Source organism: Saimiri boliviensis, chromosome 4 (assembly GCF_048565385.1).
Source record: "Saimiri boliviensis isolate mSaiBol1 chromosome 4, mSaiBol1.pri, whole genome shotgun sequence".
NCBI lineage: Eukaryota > Metazoa > Chordata > Mammalia > Primates > Cebidae > Saimiri > Saimiri boliviensis.
Window position 1 is genome coordinate 24,442,052 of NC_133452.1, and position 18,945 is coordinate 24,460,996.

Consider the following 18,945-nt stretch of genomic DNA (forward strand, 5'->3'; position numbering starts at 1 on the left):
TTTTGAAGGTGATTCAGAAACTTTTTGAAGATATAAACAGATATTGAATAAATTCAGTCTCTTTGAAGTCAATTAAGAATGTGGATGAAAGCAAGGAAATACAAATATACATTAAAAATTGAAAAGCTGCATGTAAAATATTTTAATAATTTTTAAAAATCAAATTTCATTTCAGTTATTTGCCTCTCTGAGTTTTACAGTTTTATGATTAAGAAACTACAATGTAAAATAACTTGATATTCAAACCTTTACATAGTGTAAAGCAAAGAAAACAAGAAAAATCTCTGTATACAGGTATGTATTTTTCCATTCCTCATGATTACAAGGATGCATAGTTTTATATGTTTCAACATTACTTTTCTTCTATATTTTCAACCCTTTAATATCCCATCTCTGGAAGTAAAACTAATCCATTCAGATGTTTGGAATAATATATACTACACTGTTAATTATAGAAATCATTTTGGAATAATATATGCTACAATATCGATTGTGGAAATTATTTTGATGTAAATCTGGTTTTGAGAGATTGTACTGCCAATGGAGGAAGATTTTTAGGAGCCCACTGGAATAAATAAATTCAAGGCCTGACTCATAGGATGAGGCATACATGCAAAGGGAGCAGTGTGAAGACTGCCATGATTCTAATGGAAAGGACAGCATGTAATAAGGAAGAAAAAGTGATAGCTTCCTATCCTGGCCTGCTGTGAACATCAGCCAACAGTGAATTGGTTCTTTTCTGAGAGTGAAGATTGCTGCTTGATGCCTAGAATATCAACCAGGAAAGAGTTCAATGGAAACTCCTTGGGAAGTAGCTTATAGCACTTAAATATTGCTGTATTTTTACAGAGTTTATTCATAATTTTAAAAAATGTATAATTTAAAGATTTTAATTCTTACAGAGGCTTTTTAAATACAGAATTAAAAATATCTACTACAATGGCTTTTGATTGAGTGGCAAACAATGATCTTCACGAAACTCATGTAACTAATCACATTTGAGACTTGGTGGGAAAGTATATAATAATAATAGTTAAGTTCATTACAGCCTTTGTGACTAGAAAGGAATATCTTTCAGCTGGACAGAAATAAGACAACATGAAGCAACCACATACTGCTACCTTTATAGCCAGTGGCTACGAGTCTTCAGTAAAGAGCAAATACCGCAGAAGAATCAAACCACTGCCTGAAATTTGGTCTTCACAATAACAAAAGTACAAATGACAAATGCAATATTTGATTTATATAGTCTTTCTTTTTTTGCCCTTCTTAAATATCTGACTATTTTAAAGGAATGGATGGATTTAGGTACAGAAGCTATCTTTGGCAAACTATTTCAAGAATCTTTAAAATACTCATTTCCACTGGCCTAGTAATTTTACTTCCAGAAAATAATATGAAATTCAGAAAATGGCTTACAGTTGGGCATGGTGGCTCATGCCTGTAATTACAACACTTTGGGAGGCGGAGGCAGGCGTATCACTTGAGGTCATGAGTTCAAGACCAGCCTGGCCAAAATGGCAAAACCCTGTCTCTACTGAAAATACAAAAATTAGCTGTGTGTGGTGGTGGACACCTGTAATCCCATCTACTCTGGAGGCTGAGGTGGAAGAATTGCTTGAACCCGGGAGGCAGAGGTTTCAGTGAGCTGAGATCATACCACTGCACTCCAGCCTGGGCAACAGAGCAAGACTCCATTAAAAAAAAAAAAAATAGAAAGAAAATGACTTATATACAGGCTACTAATGGATATTTTACATATGGGAAAACACACACAATCTCAACTGCATACTATAGTGTACCATATATAGACATGTGGCCTTTTATATACATTACATAGATTAGATAAATACATAGACAGATGTATAGATAGATATAAATCTATGTCTATCTAATTTAGTCTTAGTCCATTGGGGCTGCTATAACAAAATAGCACACACTGGGTAGCTTTTAAACAACAGAAATTTATTTCTCATAGTTCTAGGGGGCTCCTAGGAAATCTATGATCAATATTTCAGCAGATTCAATGTCTGGTGAAGGCCCATTTCCTGTTCCATAGATGATGTCTTTTCTCTGCATTCTCACATGGTGGAGGGAGCAAGACAGCTTTCTGGGGTCTCTTTTATTAAAAAGTAAACTAATTCCATTCATGATGTCCCCTCTGCCATGATCTAATCACCTCCCAAAGGCCCACCTCCTGATGCCATCCCAATGGGGATTAGATTTCCAAACATGAATGTTGAGAGGACACAAACATTGAGACCATAGCAATCTATTTTTAGATCTATATCTAATAGAGAGTTCCTACATAATTATTGACACTTCTACACAGATATACACTGTGAATTATTTCTTCACACAGTAGAATACACTTATTATTTACACTTCTACACTTTCATGAACGTCTTTACTTATTTCTCTATAACTTATCTTTATGAATAGACCACATTTTGCTAGATATTAGGCCAAATTAATTTTAAAAATTTCCAATTAATGTTATTACTTTCTCTTCCAGCCTTATTATCTCCTTCGGTTTAAAATAATCTTTCTCAAACGTTTAGTCAATTTAAAATTACATCCATCCTGCAGCTGTTTCTGTATTTTTCCTCCTCCTGCCTGAGATAGTATTTCTAATTAAGAGAAAGTTTATTGTTCTGCAGGGTTGATGAAGGGTGCTGGGTTTTTTGCAGAGCAGCTGACAGCTGGTTGGTGTTCACCAAGTGTGGTCAGGCTGGTCCTGTTTGTGGGGTTCTTGCTGGTGTCTGCCACTGTAGACCACAGCTGGTGTAACCCATGCTTTGTTCACTTAGATTAGGCAGTGCTGTTTCACCTTGTTGATGGGTCCAGTTGGCTACCTCCAATATCAGAGACACTCTGGTTTCTGGCAGAGATTCCCATTTAGTCCCCAGCCCAATAACATGTTCTACAGTTCTTAGCTATGGAATTATCCAAAGTAATACTGACCCCTGATTCTTCCTGGAAATTTCCCTAGCTGTTTATTCAGTTGGCCTCTTAATCTCAACTTGGGAGGCTGGTGGAACATGTAGGAACCACTGAGCTCTTCCTTGCCAAACAGTGGGTTAATGAAGGTGTGTTGAGATTGCCCCCAACTCAGTAATCTGACCACTCTCGCTGTGCTGTCTATTGCCGTCCCACAGTGGCAAGGTCACCAGGAGTGGGCATCTCCACCTGAAGTTCAAAACAGTGTAGAAACCCTTCAGCTTATCCCTCTTTACTGTCTGGAGCTTTTGTGCATATGGGAAAGTTTGCAACCAAATATCTGAATACTTGCTTCCCCTACTTCTGACTCTCCTTTCTGTTTCACAACCGACTGTGGCCAGGAGGAACAGGCTCCCAACTTCCATGTGACAGGACACATCTTATGTAACATCTCATAGTTTTTCCATGCCTGATGTAGTAAACTTGACAATCGAGGCCATCATATCTGGGTAGAAAACCTTTCCCTCTTGTCAAAATCTGTGTACAACAACTACAGTCATGTTAGGGGAAAAGACAAAATAAACAAAACATAAAATTTGATAATCGAAGTTGAGAAATTACTGTCTCTTCTATGAAATATGCTCTCGTCCAGAGGGATGAAGCAATACAATTTTAGAATAGATTGGGGAAGCTTAAATCAAGTTGAAAAATGATGGTCTATTGAATATTATTGATATGGGAAAGTAGAGAAGAAATTTTAAAGAGAAGAAATAAGAAAAAGGAAAGGTGTTAAGGTTCTGCAGGCAGAGAGTATGAGAAAATACCATTTAAAAAAAATATATTTCACTTTTCTAAATCTATCTTTAAGCTTAGTAAAATGAGCCCTAATTAATTATCATTTATGATATTGAAAATATATGACAGATATATGTTCTTATAAAACATAACCAAGGCTAAATATTTTAGAATAAAAGTGAGTCATGGCTTAGAAAAAAATCTTTAGTGATTAACTATTAAAAACAACAGCACTCATTGATTGGCGCTACCTTGATTAATTGTGGCTTTATAATTTCAGTTTAGGAGGAATTTAGGGAAAATAATCTTGTTGAAAGGAGTAGGGGAATAGCAGGATAAAGATAACAAAATTCTCTTTTATTGCACTGTCAATAAAACTGAGGAAAAAAATCAATTTCACATATAAAAATGGTGGTAATAGAGTTGGGGTAGTAGCTGAAAAATCTTTTGAGCCCTGCCCAGGTGTCATCAATTTTTCTGATGGTCAGTGAGGTCAGTTTTTCTGAGAAAGGTGAACTGATTTGAGTTTAATTTATGTGGAATAGAGCGCAGTTCGAATAACATATCTGGTTTCTAGTGACAAAAAGAAAACTGATATTTCAGATTTTATTTCTTTACAAAAGATGACAGGAATTGTATGACATAGCTGTAAGGAGAAATTCTTTGATATCTAGAAGACCCCATCGTCTCAGCCCAAAATCTCCTGAAACTGATAAACAACTTCAGCAAAGTCTCAGGATACAAAATCAACTTGCAAAAATCACAAGCATTCCTATACACCAGTAACAGACTTAAAGAGAGCCAAATCAAGAATGAACTGCCATTCACAATTGCTACAAAGAGAATAAAATACATAGGAATACAACTAACAAGGAACGTAAAGGACCTCTTCAAGAACTACAAGCCACTGCTCGACGAAATAAGAGAGGACACAAACAGATGGAGAAACATTCCATGTTCATGGTTAGGAAGAATCAACATCGTGAAAATGGCCATACTACCCAAAGTAATTTACAGATTCAACGCTATTCCCATCAAGCTACCAATGACCTTCTTCACAGAACTGGAAAAAAACACCTTAAACTTCATATGGAACCAAAAGAAAGCCCGCATAGCCAAGTCAATTCTAAGCAAAAAGAACAAACATCACACTACCGGACTTCAAACCATACTACAAGGCTACAGTAATCAAAATAGCATCGTACTGGTACCAAAACAGAGATATAGACCAATGGAACAGAACAGAGGCCTCAGAGGAAATACAACATACTCACAACCATCTGATCTTTGACAAACCTGACAAAAACAAGCAATGGGGAAAGGATTCCCTGTTTAATAAATGGTGTTGGGAAAACTGGCTAGCCATGTGCAGAAAGCAGAAACAGGACCCCTTCCTGACACCTTACACCAAAATTAACTCCAGATGGATTAAAGACTTAAACATCAGACCTAACATCATAAAAACTGTAGAAGAAAATCTAGGCAAAACCATTCAGGACATAGGCGTAGGCAAGGACTTCATGACCAAAATGCCAAAAGCAATGGCAACAAAAGCCAAAATAGACAAATGGGACCTAATCAAACTCCACAGCTTCTGCACGGCAAAAGAAACAGTCAGTAGAGTGAATCGGCAACCAACAGAATGGGAAAAAATTTTTGCAGTCTACCCATCTGACAAGGGGCTGATATCCAGAATTTACAAAGAACTAAAACAGATCTACAAGAAAAAAACAAACAAGCCCGTTCAAAAATGGGCGAAGGATATGAACAGATACTTTACAAAAGAAGACATACAGGAGGCCAACAAACATATGAAAAAATGCTCATCATCACTGGTCATTAGAGAAATGCAAATCAAAACCACATTGAGATACCATCTCACACCAGTTAGAATGGCGGTCATTAAAAAATCTGGAAACAACAGTGCTGGAGAGGATGTGGAGAAATAGGAACACTTTTACACTGTTGGTGGGAATGTAAATTAATTCAACCATTGTGGAAGACAGTGTGGCAATTCCTCAATGACCTAAAAATAGAAATCCCATTTGACCCAGCAATGCCATTACTGGGTATATATCCAAAGGATTATAAATCATTCTGCTCTAAGGACACATGCACACGAATGTTCGTTGCAGCACTGTTTACAATAGCAAAGACCTGGAACCAACCCAAATGCCCAACGATGATAGACTGGATAGGGAAAATGTGGTATATATACACCATGGAATATTACGCAGTCATCAAAAACGATGAGTTTACGTCCTTTGTAGGGACATGGATGAACCTGGAAACCATCATTCTCAGCATACTGACACAAGAGCAGAAAATCAAACACCACATGTTCTCACTCATAGGCGGGTATTGAACAATGAGAACACAAGGACACAGGGAGGGGAGCATTACACACTGGGGTCCGTTGGGGGGAAATGGGGGAGGGACGGGGGGTGGGGAGGTGGGATGAGATAGCATGGGGAGAAATGACAGATACAGGCGAGGGGACGAAAGGCAGAAAACCACACTGCCATGTGTGTACCTATGCAACAATCTTGCATGTTCTTCACATGTACCCCAAAACCTAAAATGCAATAAAAGAAAAAAAAAGTAAAAACAATAATAAAATTTAAAAAAAAATGTATCCCAATTATGAAAAGTACAAAACTGGCACTTTCATATTATATGTCTAAGTATATAATTATATATGTATATAATTAGATATATAATTAGAGATTATACACATAATTATATATTTATATACACACCATAATTATACAAATTTCTAATTATATATAATTATGTTTATATATAATACATGCAAATATATAGATTTGTATAATGATATCTAATTATAGATTTGTATAATTATATATTTATGTAAAAATTATATAATACAGATATATTTTAAGTTAATAAATATATAATTAGAGATTTGTATAATTATATTTTATATTTATACGTGTATACACATATATTATCTATATATCTTTATCTATATAGATATATAGATGTATTTACACACACTCATAGATATTCTATTTAACCTAATATTTTTAACAGGTGAATACTTTTGTGGATTTAAAAAATCTTTACAAATTCTTCAGTTTTCACCTTATATACTTTGAAGGTATGGTTAAATTGCTTTTTTAAAATCATAGTTTAGTATCTTCATTTGCCTTTTTTAGTAATTTTTCCTTGAATTATATTTTACTTGATTTTACTGTTATTTGGTTTACTATCTTCAGCTGCATTTTGTCCAATTATCTTGTTGAAAGCCTGTTTTTTAACTTTTAATATATGTCTTATAGATAGAACATATCTCTTTTATTTTATATCCAAATCTTTTATTATCTTTCTTTAAAACACAGTCTGTTTATATTTATTGTTATAACTGGTGTATTTGAACTTATTTCTACCATCTTATTTAAGTTTTTGGTTTACTCTTTTTTTCCTGCTTTTTAAAAATCTCTTATTGAATTGTTACTTTTTTTAAAATAACGTCTCTTAAAATTTTTATAAATATCTTCATAATTTTCCCCACAGATACCCACAGAAATTAAAATTATTCTGTAATGCTTTTTCCCCGTCACAAAGGTATACAAATACATAAACATAATGTTCCTTTACAAAATAGAACATTATGCAACATTATGAAAAAAAAGGCTGTTATTCAAGGGTAACCAGAAAGCAAAATTCAAAATTCAAGTACCCCTTGCATAAAACTATGTAAGATAATGTTCTTACAAAGTATCATTCTTGTTTGGTCCTTCACTGTCTATTTACAGCATGTTATATATTGTATTTTATCACCTATTGGTGAAATAGTAAAAAAAAAAAAAAAAAAAAAAAAAGGAAACCTTGCTAAAACAGTTAGCGATACCACTGTGCAGTCACCCAGTGTGACCAAAGCATCAATTCTCAATGAATTTGCCTAGGTGAGTTCTATAGCTTGAATGTGTCGCCAAAAGTTCATGTGTTGGAAACTTTATTTCCAGTGTAATAGTGCTGAGAGGTGGGATCTTTAAGAGGTGACTAGGTGCTAAGGACTCTGCCTTCATGACCTCATGAATGGATTAATGCCAATGCCATTTAGTGCCATTATTGCAGGAATGAGTTCGTTATCTTGGGAGTGCGTTCCTAATAAAAGGATTTCTCTGTATCTCTTTCTCTCTCTCTTCTCTTGCATGCATGCTGTTTTATCCTCTGACCTTCTGCCATGGGATGACACAGTAAGAAGGCTCTCCCTAGATGTAGGTCCCTAGATCTCAGACTTCCCAGCCTCCAGAACCATAAGAAATAAATCTCTGTTCTTTATCAAGTACCTAGTCTCAGGTACTCTGTTATGGCAGCACAAAATGAAATAAGGCAGTAAGATGTAGACACTTAAATAGTATAATTAGTACCATATATTATATATTCCATTGTCCTCCTATCAATGTAATTATTGTTGAAATAATTAGAAGTTTTCTAAGTGAATGTTCATTGTCAGGATAAGGAGCTAGTTAGATTCATGATTAGCTTTTAAATTTTAATGACCTCATTTATTTGAACAAATGTTTTTTATCTGTTATAGAAAGAACTTATAAAAGGTATACAAAAAGCAATGAAGAGGATGAAGTTACATCCATAATTTTATGCATGCATAAACCACTGAAATTATTGATGCAGCCAGCATGACATATTTTAGAAGTTCTAGTAGTACCATATGGTGAACAATTTGCAGAAATTGTAGAAAACCATAAGCATGTGGGTATATTCCACATGATCTGAAGAAATTTTAGGGGCAAAGAATATCATATCAAAGTATATGCTCTTTTAAGTGGCAAAATAGGTAAATATTAAATATTGTTGGTTTGAATACTGTGGTGTTGGTGGTGATTTACATGCATATGAATGTGTATAAGAGAAAGAGAACATAAAAATGAGATGATTTAATTAAAATCAAGCATATTCATTATACATATTTAATTTGGCTCTCAGAAGATGATCCTGTTAAAGCTTACTGGCAGAGACCATGGTTTTAATTTCAAAATTCTTTTTTTTTTTTTTTTTTTGAGACGGAGTTTCGCTCTTGTTACCCAGGCTGGAGTGCAATGGCGCGATCTCGGCTCACCGCAACCTCTGCCTCCTGGGTTCAGGCAATTCTCCTGCCTCAGCCTCCTGAGTAGCTGGGATTACAGGCACGCGCCGCCATGCCCAGCTAATTTTTTTTTGTATTTTTAGTAGAGACGGTGTTTTACCATGTTGACCAGGATGGTCTCAATCTCTCGATCTCGTGATCCACCCGCCTTGGCCTCCCAAAGTGCTGGGATTACAGGCGTGAGCCACCGCGCCCGGCCTAATTTCAAAATTCTTAACTTTGTCCAGTAAAAGAAACCAGCAAGGGATAACCCAAATGATAACCCTTAATAAAATATATTTTAAATTTTTATTTCAATATTTCTTTAAAATATTAACTATTCAATGTTTAATTCATGTTTCATTTTAGCTCACTAATGTGTATTTGATTTAAACCATTTTTGTTTTTGAATTATTTATATTTGTAACACATATTTCATTAATTATTAATAAATTATTCAGAATGGTTTTTTTAACCAAGTTCTTTTAGATTACTAGCTTTTTGTAAAACTCCTCAAAATTATTTCTGTTAGACACTGAATGTTAGTTATTACATGATCACATTGATAATTTACATCTTTAGTGCAATGAAAATTTCTAAACACAATGTGTCAAAGATATGACAAGTTTTTTTCTTTTCCAAATGTAGTGGTCTTCAGAAAATTGAAGGACCCTGTGCTAGAAAATAAAAATATGAGGGACAGGTATGGTGGCTCAAGCCTGTAATTCCAATGCTTTGGGAGGCCAGGTGGGCAGATTATGAGGTCAGGAGTTTGAGACCAGACTGACCAACATGGTGGAACCCCATCTCTTTTAAAAATACAAAAATTATCCAGGCGTGGTGGTGCGTGCCTGTAATCCTAGCTACTCAGGAGGCTGAGGCAGGAGAATCACTTGAACCCAGGAGGTGAAGGTGGCGGTGAGCCAAGATCACACCACTGCACTCCAGCCTGGGTGACAGAGCAAGACTCAGACTCAAAAAAAAAAAAAAAAGAGAAAGAAAAAAAAGAAAAGAAATATGAGGGTTTCTAACCAATACATATGCTACAAGTTTGATCATTATATTTAAGGCAATTCACATCAAACTCTTTTGTAACCATTCTTCCAATTTTTGAGATTTGATTTCTGTTTCTATTCTTAGGTTTCCATCTGCCTGTGCTTTAAATACTTTTTCATAACCTGTCTGAAATAGTTGTATTTTTGTAAAAGTTCTCATCAACTTCCATTAGACATGGAAGGACTTTTGGAAATATTGTAGCCCAGTAGAATATTTTTCTTCCCAGCACATCTGAAGGCTTTACCACACTTCCGTTAGCAATTGTGGCTCACTTACTGTTCAATGGTGAGGCCATGCACTTGTGGGGAAAGGAGCAGGGAGGGCCCTTTAACGGAATTTGCACGGACAATGGGCGTGTACAGTTTTAAAAGCTACCCAAGAGATTTGGAGGTGCCCCTTCCTGTTGAGAATCCTCATTCTGCAAGTAAAGTGATGCGGGAACAAAAGAATTGTAACTGTTTTTAGTAGAACCGGAAACAGAACCAAAGGCCTCTGACTCACAGTCAAATGCCTTTTCTTCAACACCATACTCAAGCCCCATAACATTTGGACTTCCTTGTTTCCAAGGAATATAAACGGACTTTGGTTAACTTAATTTAAAAAGACATTTTTAACTACATAGCATAGTTCATGGAATTGAGAAACCACGTGGAAGAGTCAGGTTTCAGAGCGGCTCTGAGCACTCGCCTTCTGTAATAAAGAGACTTTCACTCACTGCCAGTCTGAATCAGAGCAACAGTTTGTATGTCATTCTGCTTAAACATCCAATTCAGTCCAGCGGGGACATGTGGCCGTCCTCTGGCAGGAGTGGAATGGAGTACCCTGATCAGAAGTCTCACCAAGACTAAGGGAGAACTGGTTTCCCAAATAATGACTGGGGTGTTGTTACCCAACGTAAGAAGAGTAAGTAGTGGGCAGCCGCAGCAATACATGTCTGCTAAAGCTCCCTTCCTGAGAGACATCTCATTCCAAAAGAGTCTTCAAAGCTTCCTCTGGGACAAACAGTCCTGACATAATTTCTAGATGCCTGGGCAGTGGTCACAGCAGAGATTCTCTTCCCTGGCACCTGCCACTCTCCCACTTGAGGTATCCTTCCCCTTTTCCCGTACCCAGCTAATGGGATAACGCTCACAATGGAGGAGATATTACCGGAAAGAAGCTTTGCAGAAAGGAATAAAGTAACAGTGAACAAAAACTGAGCAGGACACATTTAGCACTGAAGGCGAACGATTTGTGAGAATTTGTATCAGTTTCTCTGCTCTCGGAGCATTTCCTGAGGAGCAGGTATAGAAAGTGGGAGCCCATGTGCAGCAGGTTAGTGGTGATGTAAAGGCCTCTGATAGTGTATCACTTACCGATGGAGACCAGAGTTGTGCAATGGCCAGCCCAGGTGACTAAAGACTTTTCTCCTAGCTCTGTTCTTCCCTCGAGTCTGAATGAAGCCACTAGAGACTGGAGTTGCTGGTGGAAAATCAAGTGGGAGTAGTGAATTCTCAGGGGAGTGAGGGAGGGGCTGGGCAGTTGTGGTGAGATTGTAGTTTCCATCTTGGTGATGGGGTCCAGGTGGAAGGGGGCAGCTGAAGGAGCTGAAGGAGTGAGGCTCAGCTGCTGGGAGTTGTTGTATCAAAGAGCTGCTCTCAGGGTGTGTGGATATATAGCCATACGCAGCCTCGAAGGTTGTGTCCGTTGGGAGGACTTTCTGTATTCAGGATTCAGTTTTGGAGTCTAGGGGCAGCCGCCTCAACTGTGTGGCTGAGGTGAGGTGAATTGAAAGTTGGCAGCATATGAGCCAAGTCTATATTCAGATAAAAAGTCACCCCCTCAGTTTTAAGAAAATGTCAGAAAAAATATGAATATAAAATAAAAAGTGATGAGATTGATAAGTTATTGCCTTGAGTTATACCTAGAGTCAAATTATATTGGAGCTTCAGCTAGAACTTCCATCCTAAAGTTCTTTCCTGGGAGGGTTGTTTTTCCTGCCTGCATATATTAATGCACTATGCTCTGAAAATACGCTTGTTGGAGAGAATTACAGCCTGGTGAGCCTGATGAACTCACTAGATTAATGTTTAAAAGCTATAAAATGGAAGAAAAGTGACAAACCAACTGCCTGGGATGCTAATGGGTCAAGGCGTTTATGAGACAGGCAGTTTTGAGAGCGGTAATCCATGGCACAAAATGCAAAAATGTTTTTCCTGTGTGAAACACAGCAAGAGAGTTTTACAGATGTCTGTGGGATTTGGTACCACTGAAAACCGGAAGAGTCATACAGCTTTGGAAAGCGAAGTAGGAGCCAGCTAAGGAGAAAGCCCAGCTGAAATAAGTGAAGAGCAACTAAAACCTCTGGGGAGTCTCATCTCAGCGCCGAGCTGCATACCCACCGTGAGGCGCTTCCTAAGCTTCCCTGGCGACACTGTGTTCTCAACGTCGCCGCAGCAAAGCCTGGGCCTCCTTAGCTATGAGGGAGATTTCAGCCATTAGGAGAAGAGATTCATTTCCACAACAGAGGAAAATTTTCTGTCCCCCTAAACATCCTGTAGAAACTCTTCTTACAGTTTTTTTTTTTTTTTTAATTGTTTTACCTTTCTTTTCACAAGATATATTTACTCTGGGAATATAATGACAGTAAAAAAATTATTAAGAAATCCTTGTACATTTCTTACAACCCCTAAACGTAAATCACCCTCAAAATTCTGTCAGTTCGTCTATTGTGTAACAAATCATCTATATTTTAATAACATAAAAATAAAAGTATATCGTGTAATGCTCTAAACTTATAAGTAAAAGCAGTCACAACAGCTTCTCTCAGGAAATATGGGACAACTTATTCTGAAATATAAATACCCTTAACTAGGCTAAAAGCTGCCATGTGCAAACTGTTCCTATAGAGGCAACACTCAGCTATCTGTGCTTCATCTCCCGATGTTATCTTTATTCTTCAGGCTTTCTGCCATTCCTCTATTTATCTGCTTGGTTTTTAATTCTTGCAAGTCATTGACACCTTTGTTGCTCAATATATCCTACTTCTGGGTAATAGGAAGAATTCGTGAAAACTGGAGTTATGTATATCCATATAAAATCCTATACATACCAAAAGCCATAGTTATAGTGGTCAAATTTTCATAAGAAAAGCATTGAGAAAATTCCAAGTTGTGAGATTAGGCATCAACTAACGTAGTTCTGTGTTTAGTATAAGCACAAATGTTAGAAAATTGTTGTGCTAATGATAAATCTGCATTAAAAAAAAAGCCTGCCTGTTTTGAAAAAGATGCACAGCCTTCACTGAGAATATTGTATCCTAAAGTGATGCTTCTATTTAGAAAGAACTCATCTAGGATGTCTAAGCTGGGAATTTTATATTCATCTTTTTGCTGACAGTTGTACCCATGACCTCCATCCGTAAGTGAGCAGGATCAAAACAGTGGTTTCATGATCTGCAGCTGGGAGTGGGTGGTGATGGCATTCGGCTATAGGGCCCAGAACACAGCGAAACCAAGGCCAGTCGTCTGGCGTAAGTCAGGCTCCAGAAGCAAGTGACTATGAAGAAGAGGAAGGAGAGCAGGAATGGAAACCAAATCAATGGCTTTGCAATTGGGGTCAGAGAAGCATAAGCAAAGGGCTTCGGAGGCTGGGGAGTGACCTGAGCAACAGAACTTGGGGGGTGCGGTTCTCTCTGGGGTGTCAGCAACAAAGCTGGTGCGAGGCAGAGAAGCTATTATGGTTTCTAAAGAGGCAGGAACAGAGTAATCATCACAGGTGCATTTTTGAAATAAAATAAGATAATGTACATGGCAGCACTTTGTAAAATGTAACACAAATGAGAGGAGTCATTATTGTTATTAACATCATTATCATCATCATATAGCTCTGAACACATCATAAGCCTATTTGATGGAAAAGAATGAAAAGAAATGATAAGAACCTGATTCTTCACCCAACAATTTAGAAGCAAAATATCAGGCACAGATATAACTGGAAGTAAAATCACTTAACTAATATGTGCAAAATCTAAATTAAAAGGCTATTCTGTGTGCACATTCAGGGAAAAATTATGTTAGTCACGGAAGGCTAGAGTATCTGTGGACCTATCAGGTTGAGAATTTTCGGAGTAAAACAGGTAATCCTCTGAGAAATGCGGAAAGACTTCACGGATCAGGAGAGATTTCAGAATCTCTTTAAATTTTATGAAAGGCAACAGTGTGGCTCAGGTGAAAACCAGCACATTGTCAGCCCACTCATTTTAACATATTGAATGTTCTACATTTCTTTTGATGTGTTCTGTTCCAGCCAATGAAAGTAAAATTCTTTGACAGCAAACCCTGTCAGATCTTGCATGCTTCCCATAATAGTGCTAAGTACTCTGTAGGTATTCAGTGAGTAGTTGGCGATTATGACTAAAGTGATAGTGTGGTCAGAGCATGGCCCAGTTTTGACAAAGGATGCAACGTAGGTGGAGTGCATGGGTAGAGTGAACAAGAAAACAGGAGACCAAGTAGTATACCGGGGTAGGGGAGGGGCGTGGGGAGTGATCGAAAGAGGCCTTTGAAGAAAAACAACCTTTTTAGAAATGTAGAAGCCACAACAGAACTTTCTACAATAAAACACTAGAGAATGAACAATAGGCTGACAAGAGCTATGACAGCAGCTAGTGGGTAGACAGAAGGAAAGATAGCATATTTTCAAAGGCAGGAAGTTCAGCAAGGAGAAATTACAGAATGGATTCAGGATTGAGGAGGAAAGTGCTGTCCAGAATTTGCCATCCACATTGGACTTGCAGATCCGAGGATGGGGAAGAGCCAGAGACTAGATGATGCTATTAGAGTAGCAGGATGTGAACACAGGACTTTCTGTCTTAGTTTTGTCTGAAGACTCAAAGGAGGGCAAAAATGAGGTGATAAGTATTTCTCCTAATATTTCAAAGTCTAATAGATCCTCTATGAGAAATTAAAAAGGGAAAAATCCAGGGATATTTAGGTGTTAAATTTATAGAGTCTAGACTAGTTTTGAAAATAATGTCTTCAGCAGTGAATCCACTGCTATGATCATCTTTGCCACCCCTCCCCAACACAGGGCAAAGGAGACCTGTGAATGTACCGATTCCTCACTCAAAGCAGAGAACACGAGCTTCAAGAAGGCCACCTAGGAAGGTTAATTTAGAAATTCAGAGTTCATGAGGTATAGGGACTGGTATCAAATCCACATCTAAAAAACCCGAAAGGCAAAAGATGGTGGCTGGCCAGCTATCCAGGAGTGCAGAAAACAAAGGGCTGCCCTGGGCATGGCTGTGCTTGTGCTGAAAGTGGAACCGAACATGGAAAGAGTTGGCCTGGAGTACTTTGATCCTGCCCAAGAGGAGGAGCACCTTCGGTACAGGGGACTGAAGTCCAGCAGTGTGAAGCTTAGCTAGCACCCGCACCGTATTATGGCAGTATCAGTCAAGTAAACTTCTCTGCCTTTACCACACCTCTCTCACTCAATCCATCTCTAAAACAAGGGAACAACAATCTAGAGAAATAGAGTGGGAAGAGGCCAAGTATAAGGAAGGGAAAAAGGGAGGAGACGGCCTAAGCAGCCCACCACTCCTCTCCCTTTGCCTACTGCAGACTTCCAAGCCAACAAAGAAAAAAACATGTAAATGATTCAGTCTAGCTGTGAGGAGTTTTTATGTAAAAATAAACGATTTTTCAGGACCCAAGGCCTTGTAACTGTGGCCAATAGGTAGAAGTTACAGGGTTAATATTTTGAAGAGTTTCTTAGCGTCGTGGCAAGAACATAGCATTTCCAGAATGATTGCATGGTCACCTTGAGTGCTGAAGGGGCTCTTGGTGGAGATATGGTAGAGATGATTTACCCATGGCTGGAAAATGAACCACTTCTTTGGAGTCTTTCTAATTTGTCTACTATTAAGATTCTTTCAGCACAATTTGTAAGAATCTATTCCTGCCTTCCTTCAAGTGCTGGATTTCACTTTGCAGGATATGGTGATAATTTCAAACTACATAATAAAACTTTAAGTCTTCATTATATAAAGTTGTCATAAACCTTTAACGGCCCCTGTGAATGCTTCTGAAAATAATTTGGCTTGCTCTTTGCTCTTAATTGGGAATCATGCTCTAAAATACAACCAGGCAACTAAATTTTTACGAAGTTTTCTCCCGGACTTTCAAGACCTCCCTCTAGACCTCCCTCTCTGTATTTAATGACATCATTTTACTTAAACTGATTCAATGTAGTCACCTTCAAAATGAGAACTATTTTTCCCTGGTTCTGTGCATTATACTTATACTATTCTTTTTTCACAGTCATTATTGATTTCACTCCCCTTAGAAAATTGATGTCATAAAGAGCAAATTCTGGCATTTGTCATCATATCTAAATTACCATAGACTCCTTCACATCTTCTGAGCTGGGAGTAAGTGGTGGACTGGAGGTAAGGCTCAACAAATTACACCAGGGAAACCAACCAGCAGAGAACCCCAGATGCCTTCCTCTCATCCTGTTGCCTTAGCCACTACCAACGGCAAAGCCTACAGGACCTCTTGCAAAAACACATTTTCTAGTTCCCTACAACTATGACAAGCACAACAGAATGCTCATTTATTTAGCACAAGTCTGACAAAAGTCATACTTTCCTCTCTATTGAAGAGCAATCGAAAAGATGAGAAATAAACAGCATCCAAAGCCTTAATCCACTTGTTCCATCCCTCAGTAAATATATATTCTCAATTCCGAAAAAGGTAAATCTAAAAGATTCCTATACTTTAGCAGATTATAATCTAATCATGAATTTAGATTATAATCCAGTATATAATTGATTTTGGCCACAACAATGTTGAGAGCTAAAGGAATTCAGTAAAAGGGAATAATTAATCCTACAAAATCAGTTGATATGCCCAGATACGTAATTTACTTTCTCTCTTTATTATCCCCCACAGAGCACTTCAATTTAATTCAGTAAACTTTTGTAAGGTGCTCATTGATATTTCAAATCCATCTATTAAAGATATTTGTGAGAAATGTGTGTATATTATGTGCACTTTGATATTCAACTATGCAGTTATTTAAAATTATGTTTATTCTATGTATAATCTAAATGTGTATGCATGCCAGCATTGTCAAGATGAAGATGAAATTCTTTATCAGGTCAAGTCTGTACCTGTGAAGGTGTTTTTACAAGTCACGCCTTCCCCTCATTCTATAACTACTATTGTAAAAAGGGCCAAGATGTTGATGTCACACAGACATGAATTCAAACCTCAACTTTACTCCATACTAATTGAATAGTTTTCAGCAAGGTTCTTACCCTTTTTTAGTATTAGTGTAAAATAGCATATATATAATGCTTGGCATATGTGGGTTGACGATTTTTGTAGCTAGTTAATGGTCCATGGGGTATTATTGTGCTTACTTTTGTTTATGTTTGAAAATTTTCTAATAAAATAATTTTAAAATACCTAGAATGTGCAGAATTTTATGTTCTAAATTTTTTTTTTTTTTTACCATTCTCAAATCTCATTTTTCCTTTCCAAACTTAATTGATTTCTTTTCATGAGCTGTTACACTGACCACCTGTGCCAATAATATAAAATTGATCGTATTTTGCCTGAGTGAATTTGAACTGTTTTAAGTAATTATGGTTCAGCTCAATGTGTAATTAGATATGTAGCAAATATATCTTGATGATGATTGTTTCCATGCTTAAATCAATCAAGTCATTGTACCGGGAGCATTATCAAGGTAAATGTCATGTTTGCACATTTTATATATCAGTTAAAAAGTAAGCTTATTAAGGAATGTATATTGTCATCATAGAAAGAGCTGGTATCTTTTATAATCATGAGACTCGACTACTGATCATAAGTGACACTGGTCAAGTAGTTCTTTTGACCTCTGTTTCAAAACTGACAATGTGTAGATAGTATCTACTTCTATTACTCTGTGGCAGGCATTCTCATAGAGGAAATGTAAATAATCATCAGTCTTCCTAGTTCACATAATAGATGGAAGATTCTGCATATCCCCCTCATTAGCTTCCTTTATCTCATATCTCTTGTTTTCTGGGTTCCCATCTTGCCTGACTACTAAGTTGAAACTGTGACATTATTAGAAAAAACTGGTCAGGTCATTTGCTAAATCTGTGTGAAATATGCTATTCATAGTAATAATTATTTTTAATATGCCAACAGCTTTCTAAGAATTGTAAGTGGGGCTGGGGAGAGTCACAAGTAATAGCAGGGGCTGCAAATAGAAACACGGTTTTATCATGTCTTTATAAACTTGGCTGTCCTGCCTCAGACTCAACTTGTTTCAGTAAGCATATTGTCTTACCACCGGTTTTGATCCCCCAAAACTGGCTTCTCTGTTTCTCACCATTAGCTCCCTCATTCTCCAGGTTACTTGAGTTTGAAGACACAAAGTCAGTGTAGGCTCTACTCAGGCATTGTCTATAACTAACCCTTGCTAATTCTTCATTCAAAACATCTCCAACATCCATACCTATTTCTTTATCATTGACAGCTTCCAGCAATAACTTTATGTAGGTCTTTATCCCTTCAAATTTAAATAATTCCAATGGTGTCGTTATTTTAATTGTCAGAAACACTATACTTGGTCATTCTTTCTTTATTACATTTTCCAGGAAAGCTTATGTTCCCCCATGTCTTCTTCAATCCCCACATTTGCAAATCTTACCATTATTCAAATCTAGTGCCATTTCATTCTCTAGGTCTTTTCTACAATTACAAGCAACATTGACTTCACTCTTGTAACACTGTCTCTCATTAACCCTCATTTGGATACCTGCTTGTATTATTGTTTTATTTCCTAGGTGTATGTGGTAGCCACATCCAAGAAGGCTCCCAATATCTATATCCTTCTTCCATATTGAATCATGGCTGACCTTTGGGGCCAACAGAGTGTGGCAGAAATGATGATGTGTTTCAAGCCAGGTCATTTATAAAAGGCGTTGCAACTACCACCTTGCTCTCTTGGGTCAGGACACTCAGGCAGCCCTATGGAGAGGCCAACATAGATAGGAACCA